This window comes from Delphinapterus leucas, chromosome X (assembly GCF_059928025.1).
Source record: "Delphinapterus leucas isolate spDelLeu-1000000601 "Yukka" chromosome X, BTC_Dleu_Yukka2, whole genome shotgun sequence".
Lineage (NCBI taxonomy): Eukaryota > Metazoa > Chordata > Mammalia > Artiodactyla > Monodontidae > Delphinapterus > Delphinapterus leucas.
Window position 1 is genome coordinate 109,542,320 of NC_143150.1, and position 27,827 is coordinate 109,570,146.

Here is a 27,827-nt window from a genome sequence, read left to right on the forward strand (position 1 = left end):
AGGGCTTTATTTTTCCTAATCATATATAATGCCTGTATATGTGTGTTAGCATTTTTGAATTTGCATTAATATTGAAATATTAATTTGAGTCTGTTGAGAAAACATTTACTGAACACCTACTCTGTGTGGCACTATGTAAGGTTTTGAAGATACAAAGGAGAAAATGTACTTACCAGCAGGCAGATCACAACGTAGTGGGGGACAGCCAATCAGAAAATCAATAACTTCAAGAGCAACAAGAAGAAATTACTATGGAAACAGAGAGATGGGTGCTATATTCTTAGGGAAGTGATTAGGTAAAGCTTAATAAATGAAATGATGTTTTGCGTGGACTTTTATGTTTTCAATAGGAGGGGAATATGTGCATAGCAGTGTGAGCATAAGTAATAGGGGGGAAGAAAAAAGATCAGAGAATCTAGTAAATTATATTTTAGGCAATTAAAATGTTCATAATATCTATTCATATTATATACTTATAATAGATATTTTATAAGAATTTGCAAAAATATTCCACTTACTATAAACCTTTTAAAGTTTCACAAAATGTTGATTTTGATTTAGCAAAATTAATTTAATGGGGTTACAAAGTGCTGATTTGGTAATATGTAGAAAACGATTGGAGCAAACCTGAGGAAAACGAATACCTTCTAATAGAATACTTTTAAAATAGAATTTTGTCGTTTCTTCATACTCTGGTTATGTGTGTGTGTGGTGGGGGGGGTGATTTAACATGTGTGCAGGTATGTGATGAAAAAAATTTTAAACTTGTGTGACCATATAGGGCTTTTGTAAATAATACTCCCTATCTATCTATCTATCTTCTATCTATCTACATCTATCTATCTATCTATGTATCTATCTAGTTTTTCTCACCAAAAAAAAGAAAAAGAATAAGTATAGACTGTATGTGAGTGCCAATGGGAAACTATTTTAACAAAACTACCTGTTCTCGGCCTTGATATAAAATTTAGAATTTGCTCACCTAACTTGTTAGAATTAAGTCATGACATGCAATAGCTGCTGGTGGCAAAGAAGATGGTAGGAAAGTAAAACTTTCTAAAATATAAAATTTTTGGAATATGTATCTTAGGGCTTAGGCATTGTAGCTGTATAGAGACAACTGTTGTAAGAAACGTGATTGTAGGCTATGTCTTAACACTTCATTTTCTTCTTCCTCCCTCTTCTTTTTTCCCTGGGAGTTAGTTATATATCAGATAGTTACCTAGAACTCTAACACATGTGCTTCTCCCATACCCCAAACCCACTCCTTGGAGATGGTTTGTATGGAGAGGCATTTTAGTGATCAGTGATTATAGAATCACAGGATATCATTCTGGAAACATAGTTACTTGATCATTTCTCATTCAAAATCTAAACTCGCTCTTAGGAAGAGCTGTTGTAGTAAACAGATCAATTGCTATTTTTATACTATCATCATAATAATCTAGGAGAAAAAGTGCTGTGCTAAGCACTGTAAATACATTATATAATATGCAAAAAATATAGGCATGTAAAAACACGTGCACACACACTTTTCCAAACCCCCCCAAAGATGTTGCTTTTGAAATATGCTCACTTATTATATCATCTTCCTGAATAAATAACTGGGAAATAGCTAAACTATTTGGCTTGAGAAACTGAATTCTTCCAAATGTGGATGTTTGAGTATAAGCCAACACTGTTAATTTTACTGGAATATCCAAATGCAAGTATCTGGATGTGAGTATATTAACAAGAATCATATTTCTATTTCAAATGGCTTAAATATTAGTTTGCAATATTATACATGTTTTAATACAAAACTATTATTACCAGTCTCTTTTATCTAAGCCACTGAACAAACCTTAGTATTCACAAATTGTCTTCATCTTCAGACTTCAAACAGTGACAGATAATGTCTGTCGTCTTTTAGTTGTCTGATACTACAGACATGCTACAGTGTGTACTGCAGGGGTTGTGTACCGCAAACTACATATTTTAAATTGCTTATTTATGTATATTTTGCTTTATTACAAAGAGGATTGGATGCAGCTTACAATCTTAGCAGGTTGAGCTGATGCAAATCTGCTTTGACCCCCATCTACCCCCACCACTAGCAATTACAAGCACATAGAAGTGTCGGATGAAATATATTCAAAAAAACTCAAATATTTTTGCGATTTAAAGCCAATCTAAAAAAAAAAAAGTCTACTCCCAAAGCATCAGCAAAGAGTAAAGAACAAAAATACAACAATAAGAGAGTGGTCTTACGCCACTGAGGTCTAAATTATTAATTTTTGAACCTGAAGCTAGAATTACTACAACATGAATGAAACTCAAAAGCCTTATGCTAAGTGAAAAAACACGACTCAAAAGGTTATGTACTGGGCTACTGGTTACAGATAGAATGGAATAGACTCATTTCTCTCTGCTCCTCCCTGGCAAATACAGCTGAAGACCCTGGACTAATTATAACAGACAATCGTAAGAGGACTCTGAAAGGTGGAAAGAAGAGAGCATACTGGGTGGGGAATGTCTGGTCTTGAGGAATGACATGATGGCAAGTTCTCTGTTTTTTTCTTTTCTTACTTTTTCTTATCTTTTTTTAAAATAAATATTTTATATATCCTGACTGGGCATTGGATTAATGTGTAATATGGAACACCAAACGGGCACATACCCAAAAAACCCCAAAGAAAAACCTGATTTCTCAGCCAAAATGTGAGGAAAAGGGCAGCCTAGGATGATAGAAAATTTTTGACAAATAACTGCCCACCCCCAAGCAAACACCATGAGTGCCCCTCCCGACTCCCTTCCCCTGTGGGGTCAGTGGAGACTGAGTGAGGAGTCTGGACTTCACACTGTTCTCCTGGTGGTGGCAGGGGGAGCCCTTCACCTTCTTAACTAGAGAGTTGGAGAATCTCGAAGAGAGGAAGAAGCAGGAGAAAGAGATTCTTTAAACTTACAGAGGAAGCCCTGGGCAGATCCTTGAGCAACCCACATGTGAAAATGACCCAAATTATCACACCTAAGGGATCAAGAACTGAACTGTAATGTGGAATAACGCCCAGGTTTTCAGAGTGATATCTTAGTGGTATACTTCATAAAAGGAGTCGATTAGAATAGCACTGCAAAGGTGCACTGCAGAGGTTCTGAAAACTAAGTTGTCATTGGATCCACAACCGTCAAAAGTAGGTCAAGACCTACAGGCTAAACCTACACAGGGTGACTACCTGCTAAAATCGAAGATTTAAATAGGACCCAGAATCTCCTAACATAATAGTCAAAATATCCAGGATACAATTGCTAATCACTAGTCACACCAAGAACCAGTAAAATTACCACCTGAATGATAAAAGGTAGATGCTGGTGCCAAGATGACTCAGATGTAGGCAGTATCTCACAAGGATTTTAAAGCAGTTATCATAAAAATGCTTCAATGAGCAATGCTTAAAACAAATGAAACAAAGAAATTATCAGCAAAGAAATAGAAGCTATATAAAAGAGCCAGACGAATGGCTCAACCCACGGAAGAGTTAGTAACCTGAGATATAATGGACATTTAAAATATTAAGAATACCATGGAAAACTATGCCCATACATTTGACAAAAAGGTTAAAAATGAAAAACTGTGTATAAAAGTATAGCTTAGCAGTTTAACTTAAAAAAGAAATTCAGAATAAAAACAAAAAAAACTTAAAAGTGAATCAATCAAAATGAACCATTCAAATAAAGCACTGGGATTATATAATTTTATATTAGTTATTATTCAAGGAAATATAACCTCTGTTATACAGAGTGATTCAGAAAATAGAAAAAGAGGAGAAAAGCATCATTACTGTTTGGTTAAATTTTTATCTTAAGCTGATAGGTTAAATTTTAACTTAGGTTTTTAACCGAGATTTCTTTTATAGCAGGAGTACAAATGATTTATTTCCAAATAACAAAACGCCAAACTCTACCATTCAGAAAACGTCAAACACCCAAGGATATTTTAACCATGGGCAATATATATTACTAGGTAACTAAGTTTCTCCTTTTTTAAAAAAATTTTTTTTAATAGACTTTTTCTATGAGCTAGTGAAATGATGGAGGGCATCTAACCAGAATGGTGGTTTTGATTTAGGGATAGTTAATCAGGAACCATTATTTCTGACAGTAATTAGGAAGTGGATCCAGTTTTCTGTTACAGTCACTCACATATATATTACAACAAAATATATACATCTATGACAACAGAATTATCTTTTCAGTCTGTGAGAGACTGCTCATCCTTCTATTTTCTGTACCAGAAGCAGGACAAATGAGAATACAGAAGTACCCGGATAGTTTATTCAAACTGTTATAAAGTCATAAAAGCATAGTTAAAGAGATGTGTGGTGGGTGAGAATGAACGCATTCCTGTTCGCTTTATAGGACACTACAATCTGTTCCTCCAGAGGCAATACCTACTCAGCCTTCTCTCGCAATAGCATTAAGGCACAGGTTCTAATCCTCATCAGTAACTGAAGATCTATATTGAGTTCCCCATTACTGTTTTACTTAAAACCAATTTCCAGCGTGTGCAGGATAGTGAGGTCTTTGTGAGCTTCCACCATGGCGTACCGGGGCCAGGGCCAGAAGGTGCAGAAGGTGCAGAAGGTGATGGTGCAGCCCATCAATCTCATCTTCAGATACTTGCAAATTAGATCTCGGATTCAGGTGTGGCTTTATGAGCAAGTGAATATGCGGATAGAGGGCTGTATCATTGGTTTTGATGGGTATATGAACCTCGTATTAGATGATGCAGAAGAGATTCATTCTAAAACAAAGTCAAGAAAACAGCTGAGTCGGATCATGCTAAAAGGAAATAACATTACTCTGCTCCAAAGTGTCTTCAACTAGAAATGATCAATGAAGTGAGAAATTGTTGAGAAGGCAATACAGTTTTTCTAGGTGTCCTTTGTTAGAAGTGTAGTTAAGGCATTTATTCATATTGTTTTGCTCACCTTTATGTTATTACCAGATGACAGTAAATGCTGTGGGATTGTTTTTATTAAAATATTTACATTGTTTCCTTCTAAGAACAAACAAACAAACAATTTCCACCTTTGGAAGGATATGCCAGGGAAATATCAATAAAAATGTCCCTCTTAGTGTAGATGTAAATGGCTGTTGCCTTTCTGGAGGCAAATGGACAGCATATATTAAAATTTAAATGTGAATACAGTTTGAGCCAGTAGTTATTTTGTTTAAAAGCAAGGAATAGAGAGTAGTTATTAAGAACACTGCTCCTGATGCTAGATAGGATGTGTGAAACTCCCAGATCTAGCACTTACTAGCTGTGTGAACTTAGACAAGTCACTTTTTACCTTCAGTGCAATGAAAAGATAATAATAACACCTTTCTCACATAACACAGTGCTTGGCACATAATATTATCTTAAAGAAATCATTGTACAAGTGCACCAAGCGGCATATACAAGAATCTTCCTAACAGTATTTTTCTAAAAGCTTAAAACAATAAACTACTTAAATGACAACTAGCATAGAAGTTGCTAAAGACTTACATTTAGATATCTTGGATCACTGTACCCCTGTACATAAATGAGATATATTTCATACTACAGAATACCAATAGCTTCAATACAAATTGAATGGGAAAAATTGCAGATTGACATAAATCATATTATTTAATTTTCCTGTAAAATGTAAAAAACCTATTTGTCTTATAGCTATTTTAATAAATGTATTTAAGTCTCTAGAAAGAGATCTAAAAGTATAAATACCAAACTGATAGCAGTAGATACTTTGGGGAGAGGACTGGAATTTTGATGAGATCAAGGCAATTTTTTTTATATATAAAGTTTTCATTTTTACAAGATATATGTGTGTCACTTAATTTAAACAAATTTAAAATTAAATAAAAACAGCACAAATTTTATAAGTTGTTTTCACAGTGTGGTCACGTAAAGAAATATTGACCAGAGACCATCAATGTTGCATTTGGAGAATAAATTTTGAATATGTATTTAAATGGTATGCTTGTCTGTTAAGCCAATGGACCTTTGCTTTGTGATAATAAACGAGCAGATATTTAGAAATAAGACAAATTTATCTTTTGGTCCAAGCAACCTGGACCTTATCCATAGAGTTAATAAGCACCCTCAAAATTTGAGGAATGAAAAATCCTGCCTGGATGCTTTATATATTTAAGTTTTTTAATCAAGTATGGTACGTGAAGGAACATTTCATAGCCCAGGCAGGAGAAACCTTTGGTATATAAAGTTCAGAGTATTGGTTTTCATTTACAAAACTTATTTTGCCAATATATGAGAAGTTGACAGTTTATATCTGGGCTCCTAAGCCCTCATTCATCAAAGTCACATGACCCATCACTAGTTCCCTAGTTTCTCATTCCTGGACTTACTGGTCAATATTTAGGTGCTGAAGAACAATTAAATGGGACACAAAAAATAAAGCTTAAAGGGCTATTTTTAAAAGATTATATATCTTAGAATGCATCAATTGCCACAAACAGGATAATGGAAAGATTGAAATAAACCTTTTCCAATTTGCCATCTATTCAACTCAAAGTAAAACCTGAAGGATTCAGAGGAGAAGCCATGTATGTGATTGGGAACAAACACAGTGCTAAGAATTTTATTTTTATCTTCAGAATTAGATTATAAAATCTTACCATTTTTCATCACATTTCTTTTTCTAATAGATCTAAAAACAAATCCAAAAACATCACAATGTCATGAAATTGTGATATTCGTAAAGCTCCATCTTGATCAGATTAAAGTAATGAGAAGGCCCACATACTAAAAAGTTAATGGTACACCCTTAATATGTAATAATATATTAAAAAATGCATTAAACCATAAAACAAGTGTAAGCAAGTATAACAGAGTCCTGCTTTTTCCTTTGATTACAAAGTTGGTGTTTTATTGAAAACTCTTAATAGAATACTAACCAAAATCACTGTGTATATTTTTCTGCTGCTCTAAACATTTAGTTTGCCTTTTGGGTAAGCTGGGATTAAGTTCTCCAAAAAAACAGAGGAACTCTACAAGCAAGTCCACTTCCATTAATAAAGGAATGAAATGGACACATAGTAGTCTCATTAGAAACTATTGTAATATTCCTAATTATACATATATTCTGATACATAATGAGATATTCTCTGTTTTTTAACTCTGAGCTAAAACGATTTTCATATTTCAGATATGTCATATTAACTCAAATGTCAGCTTTACTTTGTATATGTTATATATCTTTTTAATATATTATCAGTGTTTTTATTGACCAGTGTCATTTGAGAAAAAGTTGTATCATCTCATTAAAGATAATTGTAGTTGATGAATTCATGAAAAAGAGGAAGGATGTGTAAATGCATAACTAGACTGTCTTACTACATAATAATTTATATATAAAGTTCTAAAATGGACAGTGCATTCTATATTTAAGCAAGTAACTGCAAATACATTAGTTTATAAATTTGTAACATTATAATTTTAATGTGGATCACATACATTGACTTTTCAAAAAAAAGTTTTATTCTGAAAAGTATGCTAAACCTCTTAGTGATTGCAAATAAAATTTAGGCAAAAGAAAAATGTATCATTTCACTATTTTGAGATTTTTGAAGGATGAAAGTTTGTCTTAACTCGTTATCTCCAGCACTTTATCCTATGCAAATACTCAGAAGGTATCTACTTCTAACTAAAGTTCATAAAACTTTAGTGGAAAAATACAAGACTATTCAGATATGTGATGATAAGTTTAGAGATGCTGATTAGCTGAACTCATATCCATTAATCCATGGTTATCAAGATATTTTAAACCAACCTAAATATATCCAAATATACGTCTTCTTAATCTTACTGTCCTGGATTTTGAATAGAAGCACATGTGTAACCCTGAATTACTGAGGTACTTATGGTTGTGGGCTGACCTGCCTAGACGAGTAGTGATTTGGGGCTCCCATTACCTTGGCATCTGTTCTGAATTAATAAAAATAAAATTCAGCATGTTTCTTGTTTGTTTGATTTGGTTTTCTTGTTTTGTTCTTCCACACCTACAAATGTGACTATAGGAAAATCAGAGCTGTGAAAAAGTTTATGAGAAATCAATAAATACTAGTGACATTTACGTTTCATCACCTCATAATAGACGTCTACTTGAACTTTATCAGCCTTCTGAAAGTCGATGAAACAAATGATAATGACAGAATAATGGCCAAGTAACACTTGAAGTGAGAGTTCTATATAAAAATTATGTATATGTATATATTTAACATGGTCAAACTTTAGGGAAAATCTCAGATTCTCAAAGATTTAATTGTACCTATATACTAAGAAACAAAAAAATGCCTTTTAGAAAAAGAAAAAAATCAATCTAAACTGTGTTTCTCTTCACGGACTCTTTAAATACTTGGTGGCATCTCAAAGCCTGTGTTTTACTTATGTATTGAATATTACTGCATAGAAAACCATCCTAAAGTTCATGGTGCAAAGTGACAACTATTTTATTATGGTCATGGATTCTGAGGTGCAGGGATTTGGAAAGGGCTCCTTAGGGTCAGCATGTCTCTCTTCTATAATGTCAGAGACCTTACTTGCAAGGTAAATCCACAGCTGGAGGCTGGAATCATCTAAAGTTTATTCATTCACTAGTCTGGTGTTTAATGGTGGCTTTTGCCTGGGACCTCAGAAGGGGCTCTTCACCAGAGCTCCTACACGGGGCTTCTTCATGTGATTCTTTGTTTCCTCACTGCGTGGTGACTGAATTCCAAGAGCAAGCATCCCGAGAGAACTAGGTGGAAATGGTATCATCTTGTGTGAACTTTAATGACATATCCCGAGAAGTTACAAGATTGCCCAAATTCAAAGAGGGACATATAGACCTTATCGCTTGCTGGTCCGTGTGTTACAATCACAATGTAAGAAAATCATGTGGGATAGAAGATACTGTTGTGGCTGTTTATGGAAAATGCAATCTGGCCCAGGCAGATTGAAGGGACACTACACGAGAGAAAATATACAAATGGACCAATAAACAGAAGAGAAGACCACCAGGGTCATTAGTCATCAGAGAAATGCAAATGAAAACCACAACAAATTATTACTACACACCCACTGGAATGGCTAATTAAAGAGATAGAATAGACCTAGTGTTAGTATGTGGAGCAATTGCAACCCTCATATATTGCCAGTGGGAATGCAAAGAGCATAACCACTTTGGAAAATAGCTTGGCAGTTTCTCACAAAGTCAAAAATACCCTTACCATATAATCCAGCCGTTGCACTCCAAGTTTTTGACCCAAGAGAAATTAAGACATATGTCCACACAAATATTTCTGTATGAATGTTTATAGCAGCTTTTTTTCATATTAGCAAAAATCTGGAAGCAACTCAAAGCCCATCAGTCGGTGAATAAATGATCAAATTGTTGTGTTTATGGAATTCTACTCATCAATAAAAGGGAAGAAATTACCAGTACAGGCAACAACATGGAAAGTTTTAAAAGACATTATGCTGTGCAAAAGGAGCCATGGAAAAGAGTGCGTATGATTTCATTTATATGAAATTCCAGAAAACATCAAAGTAATCTATAATGACCAAGAACAGACCAGTGGTTGTCTGAGACTGAGAGTGGGTAAGAGGAAAATCACCTCCTGGAAGCTGGAGTGTAAGCCTGCTTTACTTTTAGCCAATCATGTACTCCCCTTCAGGAATTTGAATCTAAGGAGATGGTGTGGTGATGGAAGGGTGGTTGAGAATTTAGTAACGCCCTTGATGACATGCTGACAACATCTAAGTCCGGGAGAATGATGCCAAGTTAGTATCATATCCTGGCAGTTTCTGTAGCATGGCGTTGATTGTGTCTCCATTACTCAGATCCCTTTGTTTTCTAGTCATCTTCTGAGCTTGGTTCTTAAGCTTTCCTATTGATTCTGTAAGCTGCAGCTATTCTTCCAATAAATTTACATTCGGCTGAAGTTACTTTGAGTAAGCTTCTGTTGCCTTAAAAAAAGAACCCTGACTGGAACAGACTCCTAGGTGCTGAATAATGGAATTTTTTCTTATTATGCAGCAGGAAAACTTTTCAGTAGGGAATTAAATAGGAAAGTACTATTGTGTGCAATATACCTAATGATACCATTGTTTTCAGTGCACCCTGGCTTACATTACAATCGTATTCTAAGAATCATCATACTTCATCTTAATTTTGCAGAAGATAGTAATAAATGACCTGGTTTCTTGATCTTTCATCTGTCAAGGTCCCCTCATTTGGGGACGCTTAATTTTAAAACTCAGGCTCAAATCAATATCCCCCTCTGGAATAATCTCCTTTCTATTGGAGGGTTTCTTACTGTCTCAGTTAATGATTCTATTGATCAGCTTCAAGTTCACCTTTGATGCTGATTCTGCTCTTATTTCTAATAACTGGCTCTTGGCTATATACTTGGCAAAGGCTTTATCTTCTTACTCTAGTTAATTCACTAGATCTTTGTCATTTCCCCATCTCTGAGCAGACATTTTAGTACTGAGTCCCTTTAATTGCTTTGGTACTACCTTAAGCCAAGCCTCCATCGTGTTGAGCATTGCCTTTTAGTACTTCTATTGATTACCAGTCAACAGATTTCACTAACACCGTTTTCCTGCCAGAACATCCACTGGCTGCCCTCCAGTGGACATTGCTGATTACGTGGGCAGGCTGCCTGCTTGCTTATCTTTCTGCCTACTGCCTACTGGCAAATCCCCTAACACTCAAGTAGCCAGTCCAGATTCTCACTATTAATTGCCAGAAACTTCTCAGACCGTGTTTCCTATAGCTTGATGAAGTCTCTGGTTCCTAGGTCTCTTGGTGTGTCTACTCAGTTTTGATGGATGATTTGGTAAAATCATAACTTTTGTTTTCATTTTTAGTGTAGTTAAGATCCATTTTTATTCTTATACTTGGCCTGGTTAGATTAGATTGGGTTTCTTATATTATGTATTCTCTTTTTTTTCTCTCTCTCTCTCTCTCAATATAGTGAGAGAAACTTTCATCATGATTGAAGCCACCTGGGAAATTTCTGGAAACATTCTCAAATTTTAAATTTATACAAGAAGATAGTAGAGTCTTTGTAATACTGTGAATTTACTTCCTCTGTCTGAAAACAGGTACATAACAGAGGCTGAATTTCAACAGAAGGAGAGATTAGATTTTCTCAGTGTCCTACAAATTTTCATTTCATTTCATTTTCATTATGTTTTAGATTAGAGTTATTTTTTGATAAGATCAATATAATAATAGAGCATTGTTGGTCAAAACATGTAACATCAATATTTGGAGATAAATTTTTTTTCTCCTATTGCCTCACAAAATAAACATTTTTAAAGACCATCTTTTTAATGTATGTAAGTGTAGAAGCAAAATCTACCTAAACATTTTATACTTTTCATAATATAAAACCACTTGGAACTGGGACTCTGCCAGGTTTATGAATGCATCCATGCTGTTTATCTGGATCGGCACTTTGGAATGTATATCAGGACAGATGTACACTCTATACTTCCTAACGAAAGATAGGCAGATGTGGGAATATATTTTGTATTGGGATTAATATAATTTTTAACATTTGGATTAATATAAATGCCTGTTTAAAGTTACCAGAGGCATTTAATTATATTCCATTTCAAAGGACATTTCATTCTGTTTATTTGGAATTTTATTCATAAGAACAATATCAAATTAATGTTATGTATACAGTTATGATTAGCCTTTCTTTACATAAATAATTTATTATTTATCATTCATGGACAAAAGTGTAAAAACAAACTATCTATTACTACATGTATCAAGATCAGACTTCAGGACTGTTGATATGATAGTTAATGGTTCTCATCATCCCATTGATTTGGGTTGGCTCTTGATATCCCAGAACGGTAATGACCTAAGGAGCAGATTTCAGTTTACTCTTGCCAAAGTTTGTTACAGAAGAATAGCTTGACAATAGCTATGCTTGCATTGAAACCACTGGGCCAGCATTCTTAAGCACTGAAATAAAGATTGCAAGCAGTTCCATCACTAAGATGTTTAAGGGTGTAGTCTGTGCCCAGTTCATTCAGATAGACCCACATTAGGGCAATATTCTTTTCTACCCTCCAGCACTAAATCAGATGGTTTTGATACTCTATGATTTTATTCTCAGTTAAGTGAATTTCTTCACTTGCTTTTTGAACTTAGGCTAAATTGACTTTTTAAAATCTTTTCCTTCTGTCTTATGCTGTGGTATTGTGGTTGATTACACCTACGTGGATGAAAATCCAAATTTATTTTAAGGATATTGTTGATTTTGCCTATATTCATATTTGTGACATTTTTCTGTGTTAGGATATGGTAAATTTTGGAATAAGAAATGTGTTAAGTGCCTCAATTTTCACAAGAGGAAGTTATATTTATTACCTGCTTATCTGGAGCACTGAAGTATTTGCAGTAAGTAATTGTTTATTTGCATTTTAGGTACATGTATAACTTTCCCTTAATGTCCCTAAGGACTTGAGAAAAGTACTGTTCACAAAATCCACGCTGTAGTGACAGTTTAAGACATAATTGGTTATTCTGGGTGTTCCAATTTAGATCCCCAAAGAGCAATGCACTTGGACTACATTAACTCAGCTTCTTGAAGAAATTCTTTTGTTTTCATGGAGAGCTAGGTAAACATACTCATCTGATAATATTTCTGCAATCCCTTGTACTTTCATCTCTCTTTCTTCTAAATAGCTTCTGATCTTTATTTTCATCTTTATTTTACTTGATTAGTTCTAACAGCCTAACATTTTTCAAACAGTTCTAGATACAGATATAAAATATCCGAACAATACTCCCTTCTCCCTGGTTGGAGGATTATCTTTTGCTATCTTATCCTAAGCCCTCCAGTATGTTAACTGATTCAGAGCAGTATAAGCTTAGATGCTTTTGCATTTTCCCATTCGCTTCGTTATTTTGCCTGTTCTTTATTGAATACCTACTTACTCTGTGCAAGGTAGAGTAGAAAGTATGATATATCTTTTTTCTCATTAAATCCTTACAACTGCATATTTGGAGGCAAAATACAGATTTAGAAGTTAATCAACTAGTATTAAATAGATAATTAAAAACAAGTGCCTGATTGTTTTTAAACAATTGGTATGATTTTTTAAAAAATAACAAATTAGCTCTCTAACATTGTCTCTAAACACGACTTCCATTTTTCTGCACTATTATAGTTAACAAAATCAAAGGCCTGGGACTTCCCGGGTGGTGCAGTGGTTAAGAATCCGCCTGCCAATGCAGAGAACACGGGTTCGAGCCCTGGTCTGGGATGATCCCACATGCCGTGGAGCTACTAAGCCCATGCACCACAACTACTGAGCCCGTGTGCCACAACTACTGAAGCCCACATGCCTAGAGCCCACGCTCCACAACAAGATAAGCCACTGCAATGAGAAGCCTGTGCACCACAATGAAAACCCAATGCAGTCAATAACTAACTAAATAAATACATAAATAAATTTATATTAAAAAAATCAAAGGCCTGAATTTACAGTAAAAGGGATTAAAAATAAAATAAGATGTATGTATGGACTGATGGCTGGGTAAAAATATGATAATGCAAATACAGCAAAATGTTATTTGTAGGATCTAGGTGGTACACATTTGAGAGTTCATTGTATAATTCTTTCAAATCTTTTCATAACAAAATGCTGGGAAAAATAAATACTTGATTTTCTCATAGTATGTTGGTCCTTGCCTACTCAGTGTGTTTGTTGCTGTATGATTTGAAGGTACCACTTTGCTGATATGTAAGGAAATAGAGCGTAGTGACCAAAAACACAGTGTCTGGAGTCGCATGTTTTTACTTACTTTCTGGCTCCTCCACTTACTAGCACTTGAACTTCAGGATTCCTCATCTGTGTACCAGGAAAAAAATAGTACCTACCCCATATGATTATAGGTTAGATGAGAAGATGAATGGAAGGCACTTAGAAAAATGACTGGTACATGTTAAGAGCTCAATAAATATTAGCTATTATTATTACTTATCTTACAGTGCAAGTGTAGATATTGCTGATTTTTCTCTGCTGTACTCTTCTTAACCAGAAGTAGGTTTCAAAAGCCAACAGCCTATGGATATTTTCCTTCTAATCCCTGACCTTATCCAAAAGAAGAAATGTTGGTAGGATCCCCATATGTCATACTTTTGTATATTTTACCTTTTCTATTTTAGAAACAGTATTGTAATCAACATGAATCTTTAATTTGGTGGTGTTCATACTGCATCTCTTCTACTAAGGCATGGAAGACTATTATTAAGTTGCAGTCAACAGTGTCTTGAAATAAATAACGTTAAAACTTGTGATCCACTCTCTCCAATTTCAAGTGTTAGGTATGAGTTGACAGTCATTAAGTTAAACTACAGTGAGGGAAGTGAATTGCTAATGACTTTTTAAAAACTAAAGCTATTAGTTAGCATATATTGCCTAGTAACCCAATTATATATCTTTTTTTGTCCAACACCAATTCTGCTCAAAGGTAGATGAATTACAACATATTTTATACAAATACTATTACAATTTTCTCCTTTGCACAATAAAATTAAAACACCTTTGTCTTTTGCTTGTATAGGGATTACATCAGGTAAAAATAATATTTGCTTGGGCTTCCCTGGTGGCACAGTGGTTGAGAGTCCGCCTGCCGATGCAGGGGACACGGGTTCGTGCCCTGGTCCGGGAAGATCCCACGTGCCGCAGAGCGGCTAGGCCTGTGAGCCATGGCCGCTGAGCCTGCGCGTCCGGAGCCTATGCTCCGCAACGGGAGAGGTCACAACAGTGAGAGGCCTGCGTACCACAAAAAAAAAAATAATAATAACAATAATAATAATATTTGCTTAATTAATAGGGTTGTGATATCTAAACCGTAGCAGAACTAACTAAGGATTCAGGAAATGTTTACAGATTAAGTACCATATGAAAACAAACAAGCATCTTCCTTTGCATGTCTACTCAAAACAGTATGCTATAGTTGTCAATATCTTCAAATGAAAACATCTCTTGTATTTCTTTTATTTTTAATTGAAGTATAGTTGATTTACTTGTGTTAGTTTCTGGTGTACAGCAAAGTGATTCAGTCATACATGTATATTCCTTTTCATATTCTTTTCCATATGGTTTATTACAGGATATTGAATATAGTTCCCTGTGCTATACAGTAGGATCTTGTTGTTTAGTCATTCTATATGTAATAATTTGCATCTGCTAGTCCCAAACTCCCAATCCAACCCCCCCCACCCCCTCCCTCTTGGCAACCACAAGTCTGTTCTCTATGTCTGTGAGTTCTGTTTCTGTTTCATAGATAAGTTCATTTGTGTCATATTTTAGATTCCACGTGTAAGTGATATCGTATGGTGTTTGTCTTTCTCTTTCTGACTTACTTCGCTTAGTATGATAATCTCTAGGTCCATCCATGTAGCTGCAAGTGTCATTATTTCATTCCTTTTTATGGCTTCATCTTTTATATTTCTTTCCATTTTTCCCAAAGGCAAAACAGAGTGTGATGATCTCCAATCTAATGACTGATTGATCACCCATTTAGTTCATATTTTAAGACCCCACCTTGTTTGCAAAAGAATCATGACCATGGAATATCTTGAACTCAATATAAATTATAACAGAGAACAAAAAGGTATTTTCAGTTTTGTATAATTATCAGTTTTCTGATGGGTAAGTATATTTTTTTAACATTCACAGTTCTTATAGAAACATTACATACGGCTGAAAGAGAAAGGAAGGGAAAACACAGTAGGGTGGTCTCTCTATGCCATATAAATCCCCATTGCAACTTCTGAAACCAGCACACATACAGTGAGAACTCCGTAAATATTTGTTGATGATGATGATAGATTGCACATTTTGTATGCAGTACCGTCAGCGCATGAGCACGTTGCTTGTGTTTCTAAAACCAAAGCAAGCAGTAATGTTGACAAATGACCACATTCTCAGGTGCTTCTAAGTACTGGTGGTTCAAAGTCAGGGGCCTTTATCCATTTATCAAGACTGTAACTGAAATTCAGCTGCAATGTGTTTGTCCAACTTGAGCATTTAAGCATAAACACTATTTATGGGGAGTTACTTCTTTTCCCTTTAGATAGGTCTTGAGCTCAGACTTTCTTTTCATGTATGCTGGACACATACAGAAACCCTGGCTTCCGTATGAAGTATGAGGTTTCTATACCCTAAAAAGTGAAAATAATAATTTAGGAAAAAACCCTCCGTTCCATCTTGTTAAGTTAAACTAGGTTATTGCAGCACTTTAGCTTTCAGTTTTTGAAAGCAGAAGAGGCGGTCTTGGAATCTTATGCCACCTGTTTCTAGCTTTCTGTCCTCAGACACATTAACTGGACCTTGTCAAGTCTTAATAAAAGTCAACTGTAAAATGCTGCTACTAAGAATTCGTATCTCACAAAGTTTGTGTGAGGATCAGACGACATAAGGTATATTATGCATTTAAAAGAGTAGCTGGTATATATTAAGTATTAGCTAAAATACCAATGTGCAGGTGTTTTAATACAAAAGCATCCAGGTCAGATAACTATTTTCTAACCACCACATTAGTACATTTCCTATTATTCCTGTTGTTTATCCAGTCTCTTTTTTGCCTGATCCTTTGTAACCAGTTCTTAGTTTTCCAAATGTTCCTCCATATCCAAGTGGCTTCCTTAGATTTTATGAAAGAAGAGGATCTCAACATTACCACTCTTAAAAGCTTTCTAATATGGGAATTTTCAGATGAACACAGAGCTATAGAGAAAAGTAAAATTAACTGACTCTTTATACCATATGTAGCCTCAACAGTTATCAACATTTTGCAAATCTTGTTTCTCTATTTATTGAGAACTAAGACCATCTGTATCAACATGACTTAGTTGTTTTATTTTCTTTCCAGGAAAACTTTGCTTTGGAAAGATAAGACTGTAAATTTATTAAAATAACTGTACTATTTGCCTCAGGAAATCCCTACAAATCAGTTTATCAAAGATAATAATCTGTTCATCTGGGCAAACATCTCACTTATTAAATAACAATTTCCTTGTGAATACTTGCTTTAAGACCCTTGCTACCTTACTGTGTCCACTAGTCCTAAATTATTATATTATGATCTTTGTCCAATTTCATTCAGTTCCCTGCTTTAAACCACTTGAGCCTGAGACACTGGTAAGAGTTTTTCAACATGGCGTTCTCCCTTACCAAAATGATTTTGGACAAACTTAGTGTTGCTCTATTAACAGGTTGTCAGGTGATACTTTGTGGAAATCAGCGCCCACATGTATGATGTGTGCGTGTGTATGTGTGTAAGTAAACAGTTTTTGGAGAAGTTAAAAGTAAAACAAAGATATCATGTCATTTCAACTACAGCATTTTCAGTTGGCATCTCTAACTGATCAGGGCATTTACAATAATACATTCACCATCCCATTATCATACTTAAACATAATTAACGATTATTTCTTAAATCAACTACAACTCAATCCATATTTATTTCCCTGATTACCTCAAAGACAATTTAAAATTTCTTTTTCTTTTAAATTAGGATTCAAATAAATTTCATACATTTGGTTACTAGGTCTCTAAAGTCTTATTCCATAACACTGTCCTCACTTTTTAAAAAAAAATGCCATGGATTTATTGGCTAAACCAGGTCATTTGTTCTGTAAAAAGACCTATATTCTAAGTTTTACTTTTCTTTTCTCATGGTGTGCTTTTTCTTTCTATTCTACATATTACCCCCCATATTTCCTGTAAACTTCAGATAGATCTATGGGCTTTCTTATATTCGGGAACAATATTTTAACAACATATCTTTTGGAGGTACTGTGTATTTCCTACTATATCTTATCAGTAGACATATAATGTAGGGTTGTCCAACTGTTAGTTATAGTAAGACTAATCACTGGGTTCATGTGGTATCAGTGTTATCCCTCAGTTATAAATTTCTCCATCAGAACCTTACCTGAAGGATTGAGCATCCATTGAAGTTTACTGACTACTTCCATTATTTCATTGGATTTTAAAATTGTAATTTTATAATACTCTCCTTCTTTCTGTATTTATTAGCTAAAATTCTCTTACAAAGAACTTCCCTCATCAAGTATTTGATTACTCTGACATAGAGTTTGTATGAGAAATGGAGGATAAATTTGGATAATTTCCTTCTACTTATGAATTTTCAGAGCAATGAAATTGTGCCCTAGCAGCATCCAGTGATGATCAATAAGGATTTTTGGAGCAACATTATGAACTGCTTTTTTTTTTTTTAACGTTTGATGCATTTGCAACTAAAACAAATTGTTCCTTAAAGGCCATCAGAGGCCCTTTATTTTATTTTTTTTAATTTAAATGTAAAATTCTTAAGGACACTTTCACAATTCCTGACTATACATATCAGTAAATTATCACAGTGATTATCCTTATGTGACCATCAGCCATTCTAAAAAAAAATAATGAAATATTATTAATTCCCCCTTTTTGTCTCACCCTAATCTCTATAATTTCTTTTTTTTAATTACTTTTTATTGGAGTATAGTTGATTTACAATGTTGTATTAGTTTCTGTTGTACAGCAAAGTGATTCAGTTATACATATACATATATCCACTCTTTTTTAGACTCTATTCCCATATAGATCATTACAGAGTATTGAGTAGAGTTCCTTGTGCTATACAGTAGGTTCTTATTAGTTATCAATTTTATATATAGTAGTGTGTATATGTCAATACCAATCTCTATAATTTCTTCCTTACCATAGGTTACCACTATCATGATTTAACAGTATAGATTAGTTTTCCTTATTTTTGAACTTGAAATAATGGAATTGTCCAGTATATATCCTTCTGTGGATGGGTGTTTTTGCTCAACATTATTTTTGTGAGATTCATCCTTGATGACAGAAGAAGCGTCAGTTTGGTCACATTCATTGTGTTCACTCAGTGCATGAATATAATCCAATATATTAGTCTATTTGTTCACCAATACTATGCTGTCATAAATACTTTAGCTCTATCATAAGTGTTGATATACAGTAACTTCTCCCAGTTTGTTAAGATTGATTTGGGGTTTTTTTCCATATAAATTTTAGAATCAGCTGGTTCATTTCCACTTAGGAAAAAAAAGAAAGAAAACCAAATTAAAACCTACTGGGATGTATAACTGATTCACTTTGTTATAAAGCAGAAACTAACACACCATTGTAAAGCAATTATACCCCAATAAAGATGTTTAAAAAAAAAAAAAACCTACTGGGATTTTTATTGTAAATTTAATGGTGCTACAGATCAGTTTGGGAAGAATTGTCACACCTGTAATGCTGGATATTCCAATACATGGCCAATTCTGATTTACATAAACCTTCACAATCCATTATACACATTCTTCCTAGTTAATGACTATTTCAAGTATTTCTGTCTGCTAAAGTGACTTTTTCCAATTTTTCTTTTTATAGATAGCATTATGTCAATTATTTATTTTTGTTCTTAAATATAAAATTATACTCTAATAGTTAACATAATTTTCTGCCTACACGTGGTTTTCCTGTTATCCCCAAATAATTTCTATTCTTATACCCCAGACCCTTGTGGATTTTTCCATTAAAGTTAATGATGGTAGATATGATACACTTAAAGTTTTAGGGAGACAAAATGTACAATCACCAAATGACTCCATTAAAGTTTATGGTGTGTCTGCCTGTTAGATTAGGATACTGTACTGTAATAGCTAGCTATTTTTAGTGTGATGTTACTAGGTTTTTGGGTTTTTTTGTCTCTAGCTATATCTACATGATTCATGATTCCAGTGTTTATTTCACTAAATTAATTGTCTCTAAAACCATATAGATTCTGACATAGCCTTGTGCTTTCCTCATGTTATTATTCTTTCCTTCTGTCCCTTTGGGCTTGCTTTGCTTAGATTAATGCTGAATCATTTGAACTAATGTTTGAAAGGATAGAGGAAGAGCATTTTTTTTTTTTAAAGCAGCAATTATTTTGACTTGCCTCCAATGATTTCAGTAAATATATTTTAGTTATCATTTAATAGTTTTCTCTCTTCATTGCTTGGTTAAAAAGCTTTTATGTCTATTTAGCAGATAAAAGCCTAGCTATTCTTTTTCAAACTTCAGCTGTTCAAAAAGAACAAGTTCAGAGAAGACTTTACTTTTTTCCTTAGGTTATCATGTCCGAGATCAAATGTTATTTGTCACTTTCGAAATGTTTTCAGCAGCCAAACTGGCATTTCAGTTCTTTGAGGACATCCTGCATAATTTTCTGATACATCACAGAAATTTTATTTAAAATAAAATGAACTTTGATCTCAAACCCTGTCTCTGTTGAAGATTTCAATAAAGTGCTTGATCAAAAGGTCTTGACAGTTTGAAATGGACTGTGAATTGTTGTCAGAAACTGCACAATCAGACTGAAAATTTCCTGAGGAAAAAAATAATCTTCGTGGAGTCATAGTTCTTACTCAGGCACAAGTATCTTAAACCCCTGAAATTTCTCCTTAAAATAATTAAGGTAGGAGGGAGCCATAAGCTCAAGGACAGGGCTTCTCTTCCTCAGCACTACTGACATTTGGAGTCAGAAAATCATTTCTTGTGTGGTGTTCTTCTGTATGTTGTAGGAAGTTTAGTAGTATCTCTGGCCTTTACCCAGTAAATGAAAGTACCACCCATCTCCACCCAGTTGAAATGACCAAAAATGTCTACAAACACTGCTAAATGGTCCGTGGGGGGCCAAATCACCACTGACCGAGCACCACTACTCTAGCATGTAATAGCTGTAACTATTTATAGGAGAATTTTTTGTTAATTTGTCTCCTTGTTCCTATTAGAGAAGTGAGCTGAAGAGTAGCAGCTTAGTCTCTTTGGAAGAAGAGTTTCTGGAAGAATTAAATATCAATTCTTTGTCCCTAATCCAACGCATCTCTGTGGGGGAAAGTAAAGATAGGTGATCTGTAAGGATATTCTCATGAATAAAGGAAACAGATCCTGAAAGATCAAAGACAGAGCATACATCAGGAAAAAATAGCCCACATTAATCCAACCAACATTTCAGAAATACCTGATAGTCAGAAAGAATACAGGAAGACAAATATTATGTGCTAAAGTGTTAGAAAGCCAGGATTCACCATGCTCTAATGAAAAGACAAAAGTAACTGAAAGAAGTGGTAGATAAAAGTAGGTGAAACAAGTGAAATTAGAAATAAGAAAAGATTGCAGGGCAAATAAAATTGAGTAGCAGTTTACAAATCCATTCTGGAAAAAATAAAAAACAGAATATGCAATATTGTGCATATTCACATTTGTTCAGTGATAAGCCTTTTTGCTTTATATTTGCTGTATTATTTAATTTTCACAACAATCTATGAATTAGGCAATATGAACCAAGGGAGTGTTAATGAGAAGTAAAACCAGATTGTAATTGCAACGCTCTATTATACATGAGTTGCTTGAGAAGTTATAAAACATCAAGAAAAAGACAAAGAGATTATTATATGCAGAGATGGTTGTTATGACAAGGGTGGGTAACGTAAATACAAAATACAAAAATAGGTGAAGAGACAAAAGACAAAGAAATAATTACCAATTGATCAATGTAACAAATGATGAGAAGTTGCTTCTTGAACAACAATAACAACAAAAAGCAACCTGAGGGTGAACATCAAAACAGTTGCTGAACACTAGCAAAATCAGTGTAAGGAGAACTACATCTAGATACTTTGTCAAATAAGATACATTACAAAGTTAAGTGTAAAAGTCTATAACTTCCAGGAAGAGGGAGAGAGAAAGATTATCTAGAAAAGAATGAAAACAAAACTGCCTTTAGACTTTTTTTTCAATGTGAAGTACCAAAAGACAGTGAATTCATACTTTTAGACTTCCTAGGGGGAAAATATGGTAACCTAAGAATCTCAGATTAAGATCTAAGATAAATTGTTTTTCATTCATGGACACAAATAATTTAATCCTTGAAGAGTAAAGAGTTTAGAAAATATACTGCCCATGCATCTTTCTTCAAAATACCACTTGAAGACTTTTTCCAAAATTAATTAATACTAAATTCTATACTAGTTAAATCATGACATAAATTGACTTTCCTGAACAGGCTGAATGCCCTGAACGCAATATATCTCTGGATGATTTATTGCCAAATGGGTTCTGCTGCTCAAAGTGCATGTTTTTCAATGCCTGCTGAAGTTTTCTCCCGGCGATAATTACAGGATTGGTCTAGTACTAGAAGGTTTTTTATTTGTTTGTTTTATTTTGCTTAATGTCTCATGTGTCTTTCATCTCACAATTTAGTGGGAAAATCTTGTCATTTTTGAGGATGACATAAACTAATTACTTTTGCTGTCCTAAACCAGTAATTGGTAACAATGACTAAACTGTTTTGGAGACCTTGCTGGATGGAATTGCGCCCAAAATGAGTTTTCTCTCTATCCACAAGAGCACACTTGAATAGAAAATTATAATAGCCTCACTCTTTTTGTGTGTGTGTGTGTGTGTGTGTGTGTGTGTGTGTCTGCGTTGGGTCTTCGTTGCTGCATGCAGGCTTTCTCTAGTTGCAGCGAGCGGGGGCTACTCTTGGTTGTGCTGCACGGGCTTCTCATTGCAGTGGCTTCTCTTGTTGCAGAGCACGGGCTCTAGGCACGCAGGCTTCAGTAGTTGCAGCACGCGGGCTCAGTAGTTGCAGCTCACGGGCTCTAGCGTGTGCAGGCTTCAGTAGTTGTGGCGCATGAGCTCTAGAGCACAGGCTCAGTAGTTGTGGCACATGGGCTTAGTTGCTCCATGGCATGTGAGATCTTCCCGGACTAGGGATCGAACCCATATCCCCTGCACTGGCAGGCGGATTCTTAACCACTGTGCCACCAGGTAAGTCCCTAGCCTCACTCTTGTTAGAGACATATAATGATTGTCTGCGACTGTAAATATTATCTTGGATAAGTTGAGCCATTTTTTTTTACTTTATTTTTGTCCCTACCATTTAAAAACTTCAATGTAGGGTTTATGAATATTCCCAAGTTAACTCTTTTTAAAAATCCAGTATGAATAATGTAAACTATATAAAAATATGCAGTAATAAGGATAATAAAGAAATGCACTAAAATGGTGTGTCATTATATCTGGGTGGTGGGATTTTGTGTGATGGTTTTTCATCATCATTATAATTTCCCATATTTTTAGAAATAACTTTTATAATAAAAGTAATAATTTATATCCAATTGATTATAAACGATATTCATTAGAGATACAGAGAAAAATGTATCAAGGCACAAATATTTTGTCAGGGTGGGAAAATGATATTTTTTTCTTTCATCTGATTTTCTGTATTTTCTAACCATATCTCAGGAGTCAGCTGCCATCCTTCCCATACCAAAGAAAGCAAGTGATGCCTTTCTCCATTATACATGGGGAAAACCTCAAATTATCTCTCAGGCATTGTGCTTTTATCTTCTCTGCACTGTTTATATTCCCTCACCCACCCCAATATATCCCTACTCTAAGGTGCTTTTTCTTCTCCATGAAAGTCAATAAGAGACTAACTGAGGAATATCGTGGTTGTCTTTACTGGTCTTTCCACATCTCTAAGACACAAAGTAATCTGACCTCCTCCTGATGACTTGGGTCAATTACCCCTGTAAGTGCGATGACTCTTTTCCTAGCCTGCCAGAAGTGGGCAGGCATCGACCATAGCTTAATGTTAAACGGGTTTCTTAGGGAATGGATTCCAAAACAAAGAGGGAGAGGGGAGGGGAAGGGAGATTTATCTTTTAACAAAAATTTTTTCCACTCCCCTCCTCCTCCCCCATCTTGGTGGTCAACAATAAAACTAAAACTATATTCTTTGATAAGGAGTTAATGCAAAATAATGATGATAATGACACCCTTAGGGAAATTTAGATTTTCAATGACTAAAAATTAATATACAGGAACAGCTAATATCCATTCACTTCTTGCTTCCGACTTACTCTGGTTCTCCTTTAAAGGTTATTGAAAATGTTAGTAAAGTTGGGATAATGGAAAACTCTAGACTGGGCTTGCCAGTATATTAGCAGTTTATAAGGTTTAGTTTAATGTGGTCTTGCTTCCTTCCTTTGATTAAGCTAGTTTGGTTAGGCTAATTTATGCATGTTGCTTGGGAATTATTTTTCAATGCTACTGTTTTGTATGTCGTAAAGAGAAGATTTCTACTTTTATAGGGGTTAAATCTGTATAAATACTTTCCTTCTGATTTCTTTATATTCATTTTGTTTATTTTCTAACATTTTAAAGTGAAATTTTATTAATTTGTTTTGTAGTTTCTTTATTCTTATTGGACGGACTCAGTTGTTCTCTATATAGAACATCCTCTTAGATGTTACTATGTGTTCTTATTCCCACTATTTTGGGGATATCCTTCAATGGAAGTTTTGACATTTTCTTTAACTTATTTATTTAGGATCCTGTATCTTTGGTTTGTTTCATCTTTTCATGCTTGTTGAGCTTTTGATACCGGTGTGACCACAAAGTTTTATCTGCTTCATGTTTACATTTTGGAATTCATTGCAGTTGTCTTTGGACATATGATATGGTCATTTGTTTCGGTACATATATCTTTGATATCTGATGTTTAAAAAAGAAACAGGCTCAAAATGGAGTCACTTGTGCTAAGCCTCACATCAGCAGACCACAACTTAATTTAAACTAATTACAGTTTCAGCCTCTCTCAAGAGTGGAATTTTTGACCAATCAGTCTGGAGTATCCTGATCAAAACTAGTGAGGTAATCTGCATGATACTCCCCCTCCCCCACCCCAACCTTCCCTCAAAGGAAGGTGACCTTGCCTGAAAGAATTCTTTTGATTTTTACTTCCCAGTTTCACCCCCTTTCTGCCATTTTGTACAGTTCCTTGAAGTGCTTTTCTACTTGCTAAATTGGATGCTGCCTGATTCATGAATTGTTGAATAAAGAAAAATAGATCTTCAAGTTCACTCAGTTGAATTCTGTTTCTTAAAAGTGAAAAATAATTTATTCTAATTTCGTAGGGCATTAATTTTAAATGTAAATCTTTCTCATATTTTTGTTTTTTTTCCTTTCGTACGCGGGCCTCTCACTGTTGTGGCCTCTCCCGTTGCGGAGCACAGGCTCCGGACGCGCAGGCTCAGCGGCCATGGCTCACGGGCCCAGCCTCTCCGGGGCATTTGGGGTCTTCCCGGACCGGGGCACGAACCCGTGTCCCCTGCATTGGCAGGCGGACTCTCAACCACTGCGCCACCAGGGAAGCCCTATAGTTTTGTTTTTAATATTACTTAAATCTTTATATTTTTGGTTTTTTAAATTATGATCTATCAAGAATTGAGATACTGGTATAAAAATCACATAAAAATTTAATGTTTCTGTCAATTTCTTCTTGTTTTTACAAGTGCTTTATTTTATAAATATAATGTTAAATGACCTTTATCATCATAAAATAATTTCATTGTCCCACTTAATAATTCTGCCTTGAAATTATTGTGGGTGTTAATACTGTATCTTTTTGTTTCATTGGCATGGTGTGTCTTTATTGTTTTCATTTATAGTCAGTTCTTTCAAGGCAATCACTGAGACAATATATGTTCACCTTTTTAATTTTTTGCTTTGTTTTTTTCCTTGACCTTGAAAGTCATATTAATTTTATGTATAAATTGTATCCCCATTTGTGTTTATTGTCAAAACTGATAGGACTGGTCTTTCTTTTGAAAGGCTCATTTATTTTATTTTGTGACTTTAAGTTTCCTTTGTTTTGTTTTCTATTGCTGTGCTCTAAATTATGTAAATTGTAATTTTTGTATTTTTATCTCACAGATTTTTTTTTAAAAAGAATTAGGATGAATACATCCTGTTTGATATCCCTTGTTTCCAGATGTTAAGAATGAATTCTTGTTTAAATTAAGTTAGCCATTCCTTCTTATCTACACAATTGATATTCATTTTAATTCTGAGTCTTTCTTTAAAACTATGCTCTTCATGGTACAAAAGTGACAATTTGCTTGTATCCTTGCAATTCAAGATTGTTTTTCTATTCTCTTATTTTCTGAAAGACTAGTCAAAATAGAATTTTCTCATAAAATCTTTCTTGTTTTGATTCTGCTGTAGAAATTACTTCATTGGCATCTAACAGTTACAGTTGTAGAAGAGAGAATTAAAGTTATTGCAGCCTTTTTTCTATCCTTCCTGTGGTTAATATGATTCTCTCTGTGTGATTATAGTATTCAGTTCTTAATATTGGAAATGTATAACTTCATAATACAGGTTTTGGGTATAGTTAATGTTTATTAAATAATCTTTTTAAGTGTTAAGACTTTCAATTGTGCATATTTATGTTTTTCTTCATTTAAAAAAAGTTTTTCCAGTATATCTGTGTAATTAAAAGAAAAATTTTCCATTTGTCTTAGTTTTTCCTTTAAGCATACTTATTTTCCTATCCTCCTTTCTCTAGGAGTATTCACATTTTTGTCCTTCTCAAATTCCATGGAATTTTCTCTAGTATACCTTAAATATCACTGATTTTTCTATTTTTTTAATAATAGGTTTTTTTAACATCTTTTTTTTAAATTTATTTATCTATTTTGGCTGCGTTGGGTCTTTGTTGCTGCACGCAGGCTTTCTCTAGTTGAGGCAAGTGGGGGCTACTCTTCGTTGTGGTGCACAGGCTTCTCATTGCAGTGGCTTCTTTTGTTGCGGAGCACAGGCTCTAGGCATGGGGGCTTCAGTAGTTGTGGCACGTGGGGTCTAGAGCGCAGGCTCAGTAGTTGTGGCACACAGGCTTAGTTGCTCCGTGGCATGTGGGATCTTCTGGACTAGGGCTCAAACTCGTGTCCCCTGCATGGGCAGGTGGATTCTTAACTACTGTGCCACCAGGGAAGCCCCTTAATAATAGTTTTGATACTACTGATTTATGCTTTTAAAGTTTTGCAATATTATTGTCTTTATTCTTAAATTGATTTTCATAATTTACCAGTTGCTCTTGAAGGGAAGCAGAGTTTGCCACCACAAAACATGCTTCTTTGGCTAAGGGTTATTTTGACCTTGTTATTTTTAAAAAACAGCAGTCACTTGTGAAACTCTGAAAGCTAAGTAGAAGTTAGCCTTTTATAAGAAATATTTACATGTATAAGGGAAATCTCCATTTGTAAGGGTGTCCTCCCTGTCTGTAATGGAAGAGAAGGATGATTAAATCTCTATAAATTATTATCAGTGGAAAAGTCAAGGACTTAAATCTGCATATCAAGCTTACCATTGTTACTTGTTACTGTGGGTTTTCCGATAGTGTCCCATTAGCAGCACCCCTCCCCCAACATCTTTGCTTGCGATGGTATTTAAGGTTATGGCTTAGGCCATTTGGGGGAGTTACTCACTTTCCCTGGGTATTTCCCACGTATATATGAAGTATCTATGCTATTAAACTTCTGTTTGTTTTTCTCCTGTAAATATGTCTTTTTCACAGGGGGAATCTCAAGAAAAATTATTTTTTCTCCCCTATACTTCCTCTCTCATTTAATTATTAACTCATCCCTGTCTATTTTGTGGAATCCAGTGTCAGGGACGAAGAAATTTTCCTCTACCCTTCTAGGTTCTTATGGCTGGTCTAAGAATTAAATTGACATGAGACAGATTAACAGGAGAAAATGAAACAAAATTTAACAACATATATACATGGGAGAGACCCAGAAAAACTGAGTAACTTGCCAAAATGGCCAAAACCCTCACCTTAAATACCATCCTCAGCTACAAACAAAAGAGAATGCTGAGGATGGGGATAGTTGTG

General features: G+C 34.6%; 1 pseudogene; it reads left to right on the forward strand.

The window, feature by feature from the left end:
• The first annotated feature begins 4,530 nt into the window (after positions 1 to 4,530).
• Positions 4,531 to 5,437, forward strand: LOC149744386 (small nuclear ribonucleoprotein E pseudogene; annotated as a pseudogene).
• Positions 5,438 to 27,827: the final 22,390 nt, after the last annotated feature.